Below are 15657 nucleotides of genomic sequence, written 5' to 3'. Positions count from 1 at the left end.
CTTCAGCACGGCTCACCGGGGAATCAATGGTGTGTAAGGATATGAGGAGCTAGGGTAGAGATGAGAAAAAGTTAAAGACTGAGTGTTTGACAGGTGAGAGGAGACTTTATGGGACTTGATCACCAGTCTGGAAAAATCAAGTTGCAAATGCGGTCCGGAGGAGGCAGAGTGACTTTTCAATCACCCTGAAAAGGGTCATTTTAGTAAATAATGTCTCAAAATGATTTAATAGTATGAAATAATTAATTAGTCTGCCTTTAATAATTCATGCTTTTAAAAGGGATGTTAGCATATTATGGCTGTGGTAAGTTGCATAAGTTCAGAATGTGTTAATGACGTGTGTTAAGTGCAAAACCAGGGTTTGTTTCCCACTTGTAATAAATAATATTCACATTATCAGCTCTTTCTCTGTCCTGATCATTTTACTATGCGTGTGTGTGTGTGTGTGTGTGTGTGTGTGTGTGTGTGTGTGTGTGTGTGTGTGTGTGTGTGTGTGTCCCCTCCATGCTCCACTGACTTACATTACAGTTCAAGTCTCTTTGAGTGCCCACATTAGCAGGCACAGAGAGCAATCTGGCCTGGCTAACACACTGACACAACAGCTTCCTGGAGGCCACAAACGAGCACAACAGTACTGCTTTTTGTAGACGAGCATCTACTTTTTCGATTTGGGTTTGTTAAGATACAAGGAGAAGGAAAGAGAATAAAAGCCAAAATGTGGTGGTGCAAGGCTATTCTAAGTAAAGTTTGACAAACAGGCACGTTGAGGCTCTGTGGTGCTGTGCCGCGACTCGCCATTTTGCCCCCAACTTGTTGTTTACATCCGGTGTTCTGGCACATACAAGACGTCTCGCTACTGTTCCTTGCGAACAGAGCATGCGCAGAACACACGCTTTGATGGGAATATCCCGATATGCGTTTACACGACCAAACATTTGGGTTAGAAAAGGGTTACCCCAGGTGTAGTAACCGGGTTTTTAAAAACCCGGTTATGAGCATATCTGGGTTTTTGGCGGTGTTTACATGGACCTGTGGAACCGGGTTATTGTGAATATTCGGGTTTTAAAAGGGTTACTGGCTGCATGTAAACGCACTGATTGTTGAGGCTGAAATAAAGTCATGGTCAAATAAGATGTAAGTTTATAGGGGAAAGGATTTTTGCCACATTTACTCGCCGCTGTACCATAAACCCTAAATATCTATTTTGGTGGAAAGAACAAAGTCTTTTTCATCAGGTATCTAATCTGGCAACTGCTGCTTTTCTTATTGATTGACTGTCCTCCCTGTTGTATATCAGTCCAGCTCCACTCCTTCACCTCTCCAGGTTGCTGGCCCCCTGCGGACACATAGAAGGTCAAAAGGTTGGGTGCAGGTACAGAGTGAAGGAGGGAGAGATGGGGAAAGTGTTACCACTGGGCCTCAGTGAGTAATGACTGGCTTTATCCTGGGCAAATCTGTCCATGACAGAGATGAACAAGCTGTGTCCCCTCTTTGACTTCAGAACCGTTCCCCCGTCTGTACCATCCCCACTCCTCTTTGTTTTTGACACATGGTTTCAGAACACTTACTCCACTTTTTATATATATATATATATTTCCTCGCTCTTTCTTATTTTAGAACAGGGTTTTGAAGCTCTCAGGCTTTGATAAAATGCTTTCTCCTCGTGGTGTAGCAGTAAGAGTTCCCATAGCAACTTTCATAGAGATCGAAGACAGCTTTTAAGGGCAGAAGAGGACACACTAAATTATATGAAATGGATCCAGCAAAGGCTAAACAAGAGATATGGACTGAGAATTAAGTTTTACTTTGGCCTAATGGACTCAAAATGCCCTGACAGTGCAGCGTGTGAAAGACCTGTCACAGAATCTTTTGCAGAATTTGAATTCAAATGTCCACGTAGTGTGACAGATGAGTGTTCCGTTGTGGGAGACTGATGCTGGGTGTCAAGATGAGCTATTAGTGGCAGGGTATTGACATCGCACCAGGTGTCAGCTCTGTCTGTGTGTGTTCATTCCTCTTCCTGGCAGCTAATGAAAAGCCCAGTTTTTGATATGTCACTTTTGCTCTCCTGGTTCATATATAGGAGGAATAAGACGAGGACCTGAGTGACAAGCATGCACATATATGGGTCCGCACGTCTGCATGTGTTTGAGAGAGACAAGAGACTTGACAAGTGGGTGAGACGGAGAGGAAAGAGTCAGAAAAAAGACACAGAAGAAGCAGAAGGGCACAGAAATCGGTGGCATGCGTTCAAACATCAGGCACATCTAGCAGAAAACCCACAGAGACATTCAGCAGTTCTCCATGTTCAAATGTCAGGCCCCAGGTTATTTATAGCCACTCTAATTAAACCATGCACTTTGCCTCTCCTTCTGCCTCTTTCTCTCCTTTATTTTATTTTTTAACTCTCCCTTGAGCCATTTTTCTTAACCGTAGTTCATTCTATACGGTGTTCCATTCCTCAGAGCCTCTCTTTCTCTCGTCTGTTCCCCCGTCTGAAGCCTCTATCACACTATCCCCGCAGTCATTTGTGTGAAAATCCTGTTTGATTGTGATCCTCCACTGTCTTTTTATGAAAGTCTTACAGTAAACACAGACACTCTTAATCTGCTGAGATTGAACTCTGTCTCGCTCTGTCAGCCTGTTGATGGGAACATGTACAAACACAAACTCAAGCTCGCATCATTTTAGGACTTGATTGTCAGCTGGCCTACTCCTGGGAAGTAGTTACCATGGTAACTCCAGATGTAGCATCCAAGAGTGTTTTTGTTATGTAGTTCCAACTCTTTGCCTCATTTCATACTGAGGCCTATGTGACACAGAAGCGCCCTAACCCAGATTATACATCAACACCTAGTAGGAAACATACACAACTCTCTTAAAGCTATTTAAATTATATAATTTCAAGCAGCATTGACATTACTATAAATTTGTCATTTCTTGCTTTTTTTCTGCACAGTCATTCTGAAATCACTTGGAAGCTATCTCAGCCCATCCTGTTCTGTATGTCACAAACATTTTTCCTGGTGGGCAGTTTGTTGACAAATCTTCATGTGAGTCAAAGCTTTTCACTTCCATCTACAAAAGTCTAAGTCTCTAAAAATGGTCCTCCTACATTTTCTCTGCCATCCCAGTAACAAACCTTTTTTTACACATCAGAGATTGATTAAACTATTTTTATCCTAAAATAAACACCCATGACTGCAGTCCATCCTGCGACCGCGACCTTAAAGGCAGCCTACAGAGAGGTGGTCCTGAAGTTGGCAGCCTGATGTTCAGGAAATAAGCTGATCATGAACACCAGGAAGATCATCATTGACTTCTGGAGGCTTAGCACTCACCTAGGCACTTTCTGTGTCGACGACAAGCGTGTTGAGAGGGTCCACACCTTCTGGTTCTTCGGCGTCTGACATCACATGGACAGAGAACACAAAAGCAGTCACAAAGGAGGCTCAGCAGCGACTTCACTTCCTGAGGGTTCTGAGGAGGCACAAATTAGCTTTTAGTTTGCGGCTGGCCTTCTACCTTTCAACCATTGAGAGCCTGCTGTCGTAGTACATAACAACATTGTACGGCAGCTTCACCATGACAGTAAGTCAAGACCTCCAGAGAGTAAGTTGGTACAGAAGATCATCAGCTGCCCTCTCCCATCCTTGGTGGATATTTATTCCTCTCACTGTCTCAACAAAGCAAACATCATCATGGACTGTTCCCATCCTGGCTTTGAGCTGTTTGACCTGTTGCCTTCAGGGAGATGGTACAGGCGCATCTGATCAAAAGCCAACAGATTTAAAACTAGATTTTTCCCAAAGCCACAACCAACATTATGCACTTACTGACTGGACATCACATGCAATAAACAGATACGTTGTCGGTACAAGATCTACTCGGGTGCAAGATCGGCTCGGGGTTCTTCGACTGCCGATGACGTCAAAGTACGGCAAACCCACTCGGACAAAATACACTACACATCTATACTGTTGGAAAGAATTTAGCAGTTTCGTTATTAAAATAATGTTTCTTAAGACGTAAGTTTGTGTTTATAATGGTATTTGTAAAATAAAACACTATATTGTATTTATAATGTTGAACTCCTCTTTGAGCACATCCCTTGAAGGATCATAGGTTTTAGCAACACCTGTGAAATTGTATTTGCAGGAAAGATGTGTGTCCCGTTTATTGAAGTATTTTGTGTTTAGAGTTTTTGACGTCTTGTCCATGCGTAGTTCAGGTACGCTCATAGCTGCTAGCCAAAACTGGAGTTAAAAGTTTTCTGGCTTTACTAAAATACCTGTCTGTACTCATTTGATTGATGGTAGTTTTACTTTCTATTAGACGCCAAATGTAATCATTTGGCACGTTTCTAATTCATAATTTGTAATAATGTAATTGGCGATATTAGCATTAGCGTTCCTATGGGTTTTTCCACGTATATTAGCATTGCGCTAACCACTCGCTGCCAAATTGCAGCCTTTGCAATTAGAAAATCTCCTTTTGTCACATTCCAATTTAATTGCACATGCAGTTAATCGTTCAGCCCTAATATACATGCAGCTCTATGCTAAAAGTGTATTTTCAAAGAGGTAATGATGGATTTCTTTGTAAAAGTTGTCCATCTTTCCAACAGAAAAGTTTGCCTGGACCAACATAACGTGATTATGTAATTCCGTAGGGTTCATGTTCAGCCAATCAACTACTTTGACATCATGGGCAGTCGACGGACCCCAAGCCGATCTTGCACCCGAGCAGATCTTGTACCGACAACGGATTTGTGACATTAACATGCAATAACCTGCTTAATTGTGATGTCACCACCCTGTAGATAATATTAAAAAATGTGCATGTAGATATCATCACCTTGTAATACTTATGTAATAATCTGGGATATTAATGTGCAATAACCTGTTTAATTATGACATCTCCACCCTGTATGTAATATAATAGGAAAACAAAAATCCAAACACCATTTTTATCCATTTACTTGTTTTATTCTTTTTCTCTTTCCAAGTCTATATCTTGCATAATCTGCACTGGAAAGTGAGTTGCTCTTTTTAATCTCACTGCACATTATACAGGGACAATAAAGATTGTAGGTTTGATCCCAGAGAATGCTGCTGTTGTGTCCTTGGGCAAAACACTTAACCTGCCTTGCCTGCTGGTGGAGTTTGGAGTAACTGCTGGTGCCAGTGTGTGGCAGCCGTGGCTACATTGTAGCTCATCATCACCAGCGTGTGAATGTGTGGATGACTGATTGTGTTGTAAGTGCCTTGGGGGTTGTAAAACCCTAACAAGGAGCTATACAAATACAGGTCATACATATTTACCATTTAAAGGCATTCGTTCAGTCACTCACATTAGCTTGCAAAGTTGAACTTGAAGAAAATAATACATTATTTTAGCTCAATCTTTGGCATAGCTATCCGACGTGTGGTGGTGACACTGCCGTCATTACACTAATGTCTAACACTGTGTGCCTGCAGTGGACTGGATTAAGCTGTTCTTCTAATGTAAATGTTCATACAGATGTGTTTTTTGGTGTAGGTGGATGTCTTTATATAAGGCTGTAGTTATTTATATACTTCCTCAGCCATGTATGGCTCATTTTCCCCACATGAATGGACACGAAAGGCTGTTATTTTGAAGCAGAGTGTAAAAATAGAACAGCAGACAGCACAATGCCTCTTCCTGTCTGAATAAAGGCATTTGTTTGTTCATACATGAACATGTTGTGTCCAGCATGTCACATCCTGCCTCCTCAGGCCAGTTAAAGCTTGTTACAGTGACACTTCCATCCCCAGCTGGGGAATTTTTTTAATCAAAAGCTCATGTTCCCGTTATCCTTTAATCTCTGAGTAGTTTATCTGCCTTGTTTACATTCTAATCTGTAGTAGTTTACCAGTCATGCTTTCTTTGTGCTTGACTGTGACTTATATGAAGAAGGAAAAAAGTTCTCCACTGAAACTGCTGACAAATACAGCAATTAGCCCAATCCAGAGGGAGTAACAGCTCTCTACGCATCCCAAATACCCCGCAAGCCGAGACAGGAAATGGCCTGACTCCATTTCTATTATCATTTTTGCTTTTGCGTACAAAGCACTGCGTTGTCTTCCACAACCCGCTATGTGTTAAAAAGTGGCTTCCCATCATACACAGAGCTCATTACTGAGTTTCAGAGGCAGTTAGAGTTGTACTCTGTCATAGCAAAATGCATTTCACGCCATCACAGTCATCAGCGCAGCCATCTACGGCTCTCTTCACAGTTGCTTTGGCAGGATGCTGTTTCAGATGCAAAGTCAGAGTCAATCAAAAGATCAATAAGTCCGTGGTTATAAGTCTGAACGCTCCCACACCCACTAACAGGTATTTGCTTTCAGAAGCCAGAGCCGGCTGCCTGCATTAATAGATGCAATTTGGCAATGCCATGCTTTGTCAAGCTGTGCCAGCTGTGGCTTTTTTAGAAGAGGATGGGGCAAAAATGAGAGATGGAAGTGAAAAAGTGACTAGGGATTAATTTTTTTTTCTAATGGAAACATGCTTTGATCTAATCCTAAATGGTCTTCATTTTGGAATGAGGGATTACGTTTTTTAATATATTAACACATGGCTTGCTTTGTCTACGTCACCTTTGTTACACTCTGACTCACGGGGAAGCTGGTTCATATTCATAAATGTCCATGCTAAGCACCGTCGTTTCCTTTGACATATTGGTGGGCGTGTTGAAGAATAGATCTGGCATGCATTATTGATGTTAACTGTTTGAATGATTTCATTCGTTTTTACTGCTTGATGTTTGCTGTATTTTCTGTATTTGCACTCAGTTTACAGCCAAATGTCGCAACAACCAGTTCAAAATGGTGTTTATTTGAATTTCAGGCACCATTTAACGGTCGCTTTTGGTTTACAGGATTTTAAACATTTTATTTCTCTCCTACATTATATATTGTCCCATGTTGAATAGAAAAGTAGTATTCATCATTAGATGGTATATTCTTTTACGAGGTTGTTAACTTTGTTTAGATACAATTCTTTGGTTACTTCCTGCAGGTTTTAGTAGCAGAGAGGGTGGTGATGAAGGTCACACAAAAGCCATTCTGAACAGATGAGTTATCAGCTGCTTTAAAGGAGACCACTGAGTCCTACGATCTCAGGCTCAGGGGGAGAGAGTTCCAGAGTCTGGGGGCCACAGCAGCAGATGATCTGTCACCTTTGGTCTTTAGCCTGGTGCTGCACAACCAGTAGGCTTGGGTCACTGGACCTCAGGGACCTGCTGGGGGTGTAGGGACTGAGAAAATCACCAATGTAAGATGGTGTTTGTCCATGTAAGGCCCTATAGACCAGAACCATCATTGGTTGAAGGGTGAATTGGCAAAGAGAGCGGGTGTGCCGATAAATGGATGTAATACGCGGGACACAGGTGGGAAGCACAAACAGGAAGTGAAGTGACCTAAAATGAGGCACTTTAGCTTTGGTATAATACAAAGTATTCACAATTTATTAACCATGTTTTGTTTTGTTTTTTTCTATGAAATTTAATTCATAATAGGATCGCAAACCTTTGGTGGCTAAAACTAAAAGGCAGACGTGTGTGTTGTACTGTTTATAAAGCAAGAGTAAAAAAAATACACAAATAACTGAGGAAGAGTAACCCAATGTTATTGCTGAGAAGAGAATAAAAAGGTTTTGAAGAACAAAAATAACAACAATTTGGAAATCGATGTTGAATTTTGAAAAAGAGAGCAATTTAATCATGTATAAATTCGTGTTTGCTTGAGCCGCCATGATGTTTTTACATTAGAGCACCTGGAACTAGTTTCTAATAAATCCAATCACAACTAACCTCTATTTCTCTAACATGAGGTAATTCTAAAATTTATTTCTAACCTGTAAAATATTCATTCATAACTCTTCCACTGAAACCAACTGGTTCTAAATCCAGCGCCACAACCCAGGAGACGACACATTAATGACAGATACTACATCTTCTGTATGTTGATGCACAGTCACTCTACCTTTCAAAGCAAAACAAATGTAATCCACGTTAAATGCAACATGTAAAACAGCCTTCTTGAAATGTCAGACATAAAATAATTGGGTGTAAAGCCAGGGAGGGACCAGCTGAGGCCTTACAGGAGTTTTTTATTTCATATGGATGCCCCGTGGGTAATAACTGCCTTACCTCTGTTTCAACTGGGCAGTTATTTGTTGCCTTTCACTACCATTCTGGAGCACAGCGATGTCATTTATTGCTTGTGTGATGTATTTCCACACTGTACATCATCATCCATCTTCCTGCCCAGGGCACTGATCGTAGATTTTACACCGATCCCTGAGTGCTAAAGAACAGCTGTCAGTGGGTTTTTGGAAGTTAGGATAATTACTGTGCTAAAGATACTCAGAAAAAACATCCCAGATCAGGGGCGGACTGGCCATCTGTGGATTCTGGAGAATCACAGAACCCGGTACTCCAGGACGGCCGGTGGGCCGGCCCACCACTCTCCACGCACACTTTCAACACCTGTTTTTCCCCCCCTCAAAGCTCTTTCATGCTCCAGCACTCTAGGTGGCAGCACTGCAGCTCTAAGTTGGATGCCAGCTACATTGGCTATGGCCGCCAGGCAAGGAGAAGAAGAAGCTGAAGCGGAGAGGAGGCAAAGGCAGTAGAAAATTAAAACGATGCAAAACCCGGCCGCTAGTAAAAAAAAAAAGGGAAGAAAAGGGTGAAGCTGAGAAGGCAAGAGAAAAAAATTTGCGGGCAGTAGATGCTGAAGCCTCTAAATGTCACAAATTAACTGACATATTTAGCAGCACAGCCAGCAGCAGCACCTCACAGCAGGTTCACAGCAGTGAAGAAGTCAGGCAGATAGCTACACAGCAACATGCCAGCAGTAAGGAGGGACAGAGAGATGTGCTGGTTCCACAGTCAGATCCAGGGGAAGCAAGTATAGAATGTAAGAGGAGAAACATTCGCAGGGATTGATGTTAGGAATTCATGTGTAGGTTGCAATTTTATTTTATGATAACAGCAAAATGTCTACATTTTATCTGTAAAAGGCCACATGCAGTGGGTAATAAGAAATATGTTGTGGTTTTACGTAAAAAGGTTGGTAGTAGTGTTACAGTTAATGCTCACAAACTTTGAAAATCTTAAATACAGAAGTTACATTTGTAATGTTGCATTTTCATTTAGATGTGGTATCATTTTTGCAGTAAGAAGATTAATTACTGCATATATTATTAAGCTTATCAGTAATACAGCTTTTAATACAACATATAGTCAACATTAGCGCTGTTGCTATAATTTTGATGGTTTGACCACATACTTTTGCTGCCGAGTTTCCGATTACTTTAGGCCAGGCCTAGTCAGAGTCCAGGGCTGTTTTTTAGTCCCAGTCTGTCCCAGATGATGCTGTTGGCCTTTCACAGACTATGTAGGGTGTCTCATGTTGTCTTTTTATTGCAGACATATTTCATATTAACACTTATTGTGGGAACTGAGTAGAAAGTGTATTGTTGTCATTAGCTTTCTTATTGTTGAAGCTCAGGTACTTTCATTTCTGCCAAGGATTTGCGTTGATGTTTTCATCATTTTACTTTTCTCCTAATCAGCTATTTACTTAACACCATTTAAACTTAATAGCTGTTTTTCATGCAAGCGCACACCTCTGGGAAATTAATTTTGCTTTTAATAGCCTAAAACAAGTTAACTTAGAAGTTTGTGGTTTCATTGTATTTGTTTCTGCAGCTCTTAAATGTTTTCTTCCAGTTTTTTATTGCCTGGTTTCTGTTATTAGGATTTTATTCTTTGTTTCCTTTAATCTATCTGATCATCTTTTATTGTGTTGCCATAAAATAGTAAATAAAACAATGCTTATGGCTGGCGTGGGTAGATAAGAGAGAAGGGGAACTAAGAAGTTGGAGAGATGAGAGAACAGAGTGTGGAGAAAAGTCTTCACATTATACCGGGCTGTGAAATTTCCAGAGGAACTTTTTTGTTGTTGTTTGTGTTCATTTTGCATGCATGCTGTGCTGTGGATAACCGACACACTGAATCTAATTGGGTTTGGAAAAAAGATAAATTAAAAAAACTACAGTTTTTACCTTTGTGTGCATTTAGATGAGCACCACATCACCTGCCTTATCTCCAACTCTCTTTTCCTTTCCTTTCTTCCCTTCTTTTGCATTACTGCTTTTGTCGAGGAAACTGTCAAAAGAAAACTGACAGTAATTTACTTTCACACTCTTACTCTGTTGAATAATTCACGGCAGTACCTCTCACAGTTCGATACAAGCACCAAGTTTCTGTTATTATAGTGTATATCCTGAAAGTGAAGCTTTTTTTCTAAAGTCTATGACTCCTGTTCATTATCTTTATGGACAGAATTTCTAGGCGCAGCCGTGGTGTGGAGTGTGTCGAGTTTGGTGGCAGGAGAATCTCGTCTCTGCTTTTTGCGGATGATGTGGTCCTCCTAGCTTCATCCAGCTCTGACCTTCAGCTCTTGCTGGGTAGGTTCGTGGCCGAGTGTGAAGCGGCTGGGATGAGGATCAGCACCTCCAAATCTGAGGCCATGGTTCTCGAACGGAAAAGGGTGGCTTGCCAACTCCAGATCAGGAGAGAGGTTCTACCTCAAGTGGAGGAGTTTAAGTATCTTGGGGTCTTGTTCACGAGTGAGGGTAGGAGGGATCGGGAGATCGACAGGCAGATTGGTTCGGCGTCTGCAGTGATGCGGACACTGAGCCGATCTGTCGTGGTGAAGAGGGAGCTGAGCCAGAAAGCCAGGCTCTGGATTTACCGGTCGATCTACGTCCCAATCCTCACCTATGGTCATGAGCTTTGGGTAATGACCGAAAGAACGAGATCGCGGATACAAGCGGCCGAAATGAGTTTCCTCCGTAGGGTGGCCGGGCTCAGCCTTAGAGATAGGGTGAGGAGCTCGGACATTCGGGAGGGACTCGGAGTAGAACCGCTGCTCCTCCGAATCGAAAGGAGTCAGTTGAGGTGGTTTGGGCATCTGGTCAGGATGCCTTCTGGACGCCTCCCTGGGGAGGTGTTTCGGGCATGTCCTGCTGGCAGGAGGCCCCCGGGGCGACCCAGGACACGTTGGAGAGGTTACATCTCCAATCTGGTCCGGGAACGCCTTGGGGTCCTGTCGGAGGAGCTGGTGGAGATGGCCGGGGAGAAGACGGTCTGGAGCTCCCTATTTGGGATGCTGCCCCCGCGACCCGGATCCGGATAAGCGGATGAAGACGACGACGACAACGTCTATGAAATAATTATATGTGGTCCGATATTAATCAAGATCTTCATGTTTTTACAAGTTTTTAATCAACATTTTTTTAGATTTCTCAGTGTTGTGTTCTTTACTGCATTCGGGTTCCATATATAGGAAACTTTTTACTGATTGGCTTAATGACCTGACCTGTATTGGAATGTTTACTATGTGAAGTGCCTTGAGACGACTTGTCGTTATTTGGCGCTATATAATTAAACTTGAATTGAATTGAACTGAATTGACTTGAACTGAATTGAACTGAATGGAGCTTATCTACATTCCATAAACTTTTGGAACCTTGACTCCATTAAGCTATGAAGTTATGTGTCAAAGTTTATGTCCTCGCTTCAGTGTGGGTTTTGATAATTGGTAAATGTTTTAAAATGGGAAAAATGCGATGAATTCAGATCATGTTTTATGTAGAACTGCATTTGTTCCTTTATTTATAACCAATAGCAAAATGGGTGTAGCACTAATATTTTGTCCAAAAGAACATGACTGATGTGCTTAATTTATTTCAAAGCACAATTTTAACACACTTGAAACAACTTTAATATTAGCCCTTTAATGCATGAATTATGAAATCTTCAACCATGATTTTTTAAACAATGTTTTTCATTCATGTTTAGGTGTGAATGAAACAAATTTCATATTTACATATTTTTTGTAATATTTAATTTACACATAGTTTATTACATGTCCATCTCGATGGACAGCATGCATTCTGAACATGAAATATGTTGGCTTGAGTTACTGAAGTCCAAATGGAGGGGCTGAAATGCAATAAAGTCTTCAATAGCTGTGCTTAATAGCAAAAATAAATAAATAACAATTTTGAGTACCTGTCCACTGTAGTGACCATTATGCATCATAGGGTTAGTAAACACTAGGCTTTTTATTCCTTGATAATTTAGCTACTTTTCATTAGCACAATGGACATTTTTAACAAAGTTTTTTTTCATAAACAAGCATTTCTTTTCCAAAATAAATTTGAAAGTTGTGATTGACTTAAAACCTGTTTAATGATTATTTCTGATTAGATTTGGTCGCTCAGATTTTTTTCATGTAGGGTGAACTTGAAAGTAGTCAGAAATCCTCACAGATCTACAGATCTCCACTGTAGATTAACATTCACGAACTCACCGATCTTGACTCAGGACTGTTTTAATGTGTGGGAAACAGCAGAGAAAGTCTCAGCTAGCTTAAGCTAACCGTAAGCATTAGCAACACCACCACACAGCAGAAGCTCCTCCAGGCTTGTGCTATATGTGGAGATAAAACATCCATGTTTCAAGCTGCATTGCTGTTATCCACTCTGGGGTGAGATGTCCTAATATCAGGAAATAAGACTCCAAAACTTCCCGTCTGAAGCTCAGCTGTGATGTGGGGAACGTTTAGGTTAGACTAATGCTGCATAAGTATATTATTTCCCCCTGAGAACGACTTACAAGGCATTCGTTGAGACCACTGCAAATTTATTGATGGAACAAGTGAACCACTCCTTTACAGTGAACATATTTTAGACTTTTTTGCAGGTAAAAGATTTGTTTTTCTGCTGGCTTACTCACATTTTCATTATATTACCATTGGTTAACCCTCTGGAGGCAGGTGTTGCAGATTTGCAACGTTAAAACCTACCTACCTGGTTACTCCACATATGTATTTCATGAGCTTTTTTTACTCAGAAGTACCCCAGAAGGACTTAATTGTTCATCCTTTTATCAAACTTATTTTGAGCCTGAGAGGGTTAAACTTGCAGCAGTAGTTCAAATCTTTTGAAGGTGGTTATGAACAATTAAATTCCTCTCTGTCATAGATTTTTCTTCCAACAGCCTTGGTTTAAAGAGACTGAATATGTTGAACTGATAAAAACATCATCTACACACTACTGGACATGATTATTCACATATTTCTGTGCTTATTTCCAACAGACGTTATCAATGGAGTTACTATGTCCACCGTCATTTAACACTGCCTGTAAGAATTTCATAATAATTTTGCTCAAATATTTGAGTAATACTAAATCAGCATCACTGTAAAAGTGTAAATTATTGTTTGCATAAACTACGATAACAATTTTGAGATTAGGGATTTTTTAAAGGTTTGGGATGTTTGTTCAAAACATGAGCAGTGGTCTCTAGTAGGGAGGAATGCCTTGTAAGTCGTACTCTGGAGAACAAAAGCTTTGGTTCACCATTTTCAGGAACTAGAAGTGCTCAGCTTCAAACAGCAGATTTTGGAGTCTTATTTCCTGATATTTGGACTTCTTGCCAAGGATTGGATAACAGCAACACAACTCTTTCACTGACTCAGTTTGCAACATTTATGTTTTATCTCCACAAATAACACAAGCCTGAAGGAGTTCTGCTGTCTGGTGGAAATGCTAATGCCAATGGTTAGCTTCTACTAGCCGAGACATGCTCTGCCTTTTCCCGGACGCTAAAACCCCTTCCCCGTAGAAGAATTTTAAGTGACAATGTGTGTCACGATCTGAGGTGAGTGGCACCCTTATATCTCTCCTGAGTTAATTACAGGTGGGTGGTTTCCAGGGAGCGGCCCAGCTGAAAGTGAGCATGTCATCAGACAGTCTGGCTTCTTAAGGAGCTGGGAGACAACCACTCAGTGCCAGATGATTACTCAACCTGGGTTCAGTTGCAATCTCCAGTTCTCAAGCTCACATCTCGCCAGACCATCCAGCTCTCCACCGCTCACCTGTCCCTTCAGATTCCTTCCTGTAGGGTGCTCTCTCAAGTCTCTCGTCTTGGACCTGCTCGCTTCTTGCCACTCACCTTCAGACCGCACGCACCCCCACCCCCACACCCCCCCTTCTCCATCCCCAAACCTCTCAACTAAACAGTCAAAAATTCTGAACATCTTTCTTAGGACTAATTGAATTTTGTGTTGCAGAGAACTTCTCCAGTCTCACCTCACTTAGATGGGGCTCTTTCAGTTATCCTTTGTAAATATCATTTGAAGAACTCTTACCTGTGTTTAGAGACTGATTCCGAATGTCTTGGGTCAGACATGACAGTGTGATGTAGATCTGTCAGGCTATTGAAATCCTAGTGTTTCACCATCTATTATATCAAAAGCCAATGCAGGAAATAAGTGTAGAAGACTATTATTATGTTCAGCCTGCATGAAAAAGTCAGAGTGACTGATTAGAACCAGAAATAACAATTTAAAAAGGGTTTTGGTCAGCAGATATTATTTTGTGTCTGGTGATGAAATATTAGCTAATCTATTTAACTAATCAAATCTATATTTCTTCTAATCGAGAGATAACAGGATAAAATAAAAGTTCTGATGCTAATACTTTTTATGTATACATGTACATATAAATGTATGATAAAATGTAAATATACCGTAAATCCTCTAATACAGACCCGGGCCTGTATTTGACTCAAGCTCATCAAGCTCCAGGCCTTTATTGGAAGGAGGACCAGAATTAGAGGCAGGCCTCTATTTCTATTTGAGCAAAATGAACTAATGGTTCGCTGGAGTTTTGACAATTAAAATTCCGCCCACATTTTCAAAGTTAAACACATTTCTTTTAACAACAGTAGTTTCTGCTTCAGCCATCTCACCCTGCGCAGGGGCCGTAAACTCACTGATGCGCCTGCAGCCTCTCAGTGTTCCTGCTGCTCTAAACATTAAAATAATTATTTCATTTTCTGTTACTCACTTCTGATTACCTTCAATGGTGTCTGTTTGTTGCAACCACCAGGTACAAAAACTAACTTGTTTTTATTTGACTATTTTTCTGTCCTGCCTGTTTATTATCTTCCTGCATCTCCTCTCAATCCTAAAGAGAAACTGCTACCTGGGTTCATATATATTCACCTTATGAGTTACCTTTGAACTGCAGTTCTAAAAGATCTACCGACCGCAAAAACAGCGGAGTGCTCGCTGCTTGGCGGCCGCATCAGTGATCGATGCGTCACCGGAGGACAAGGTGATGCGCCCCGCTCCACAGCAGTGAAACGCATCAGATGCAAATAAAAGACAGAAAACATTAAAGGAAATGAGCCGACATGAACAATCACGTGTTAAATTAGTTTTTGAGGTGGCGACACCTAATTTGATAATGTTACTGTGGCCGTGCTCAGGACGCAGATGTCTGGAGCGCGTCAACAATCAGAGCTTTGCATGCGCACGCTGGTTAAGGTTAGGATGGGGTGAGGGGAAGGTTAAATTGCAAGAGGGAAAAGGTCACAATTTAGTTAAATGTCCGTTTTACGGCGGGTGTCAGTACCGACGCTCTGGCACAGCACGTTGCCCCCCCTCCCCGACACGCAGGAGCTTGTCACCTGCTGACAGCAGGCTGCTGTCTTTTCCGAGGGCTGCATCTTGCCGGTCATTATAACGTGACAGCGACTAGTCAATG

At 41.3% G+C, this 15657-nt stretch overlaps 1 protein-coding gene across 1 annotated transcript in view; it reads left to right on the top strand.

The window, feature by feature from the left end:
- Nucleotides 1-15657, top strand: part of kcnd3 (potassium voltage-gated channel, Shal-related subfamily, member 3) — a 166399-nt gene that overhangs the window by 63546 nt on the left and 87196 nt on the right. The window lies entirely within an intron of this gene.

The sequence above is a fragment of the Nothobranchius furzeri genome, chromosome 15 (assembly GCF_043380555.1).
Source record: "Nothobranchius furzeri strain GRZ-AD chromosome 15, NfurGRZ-RIMD1, whole genome shotgun sequence".
NCBI lineage: Eukaryota > Metazoa > Chordata > Actinopteri > Cyprinodontiformes > Nothobranchiidae > Nothobranchius > Nothobranchius furzeri.
The sequence above is the reverse complement of the archived record's forward strand: the minus strand, read 5'-3'. Positions and strand labels throughout refer to the sequence as shown.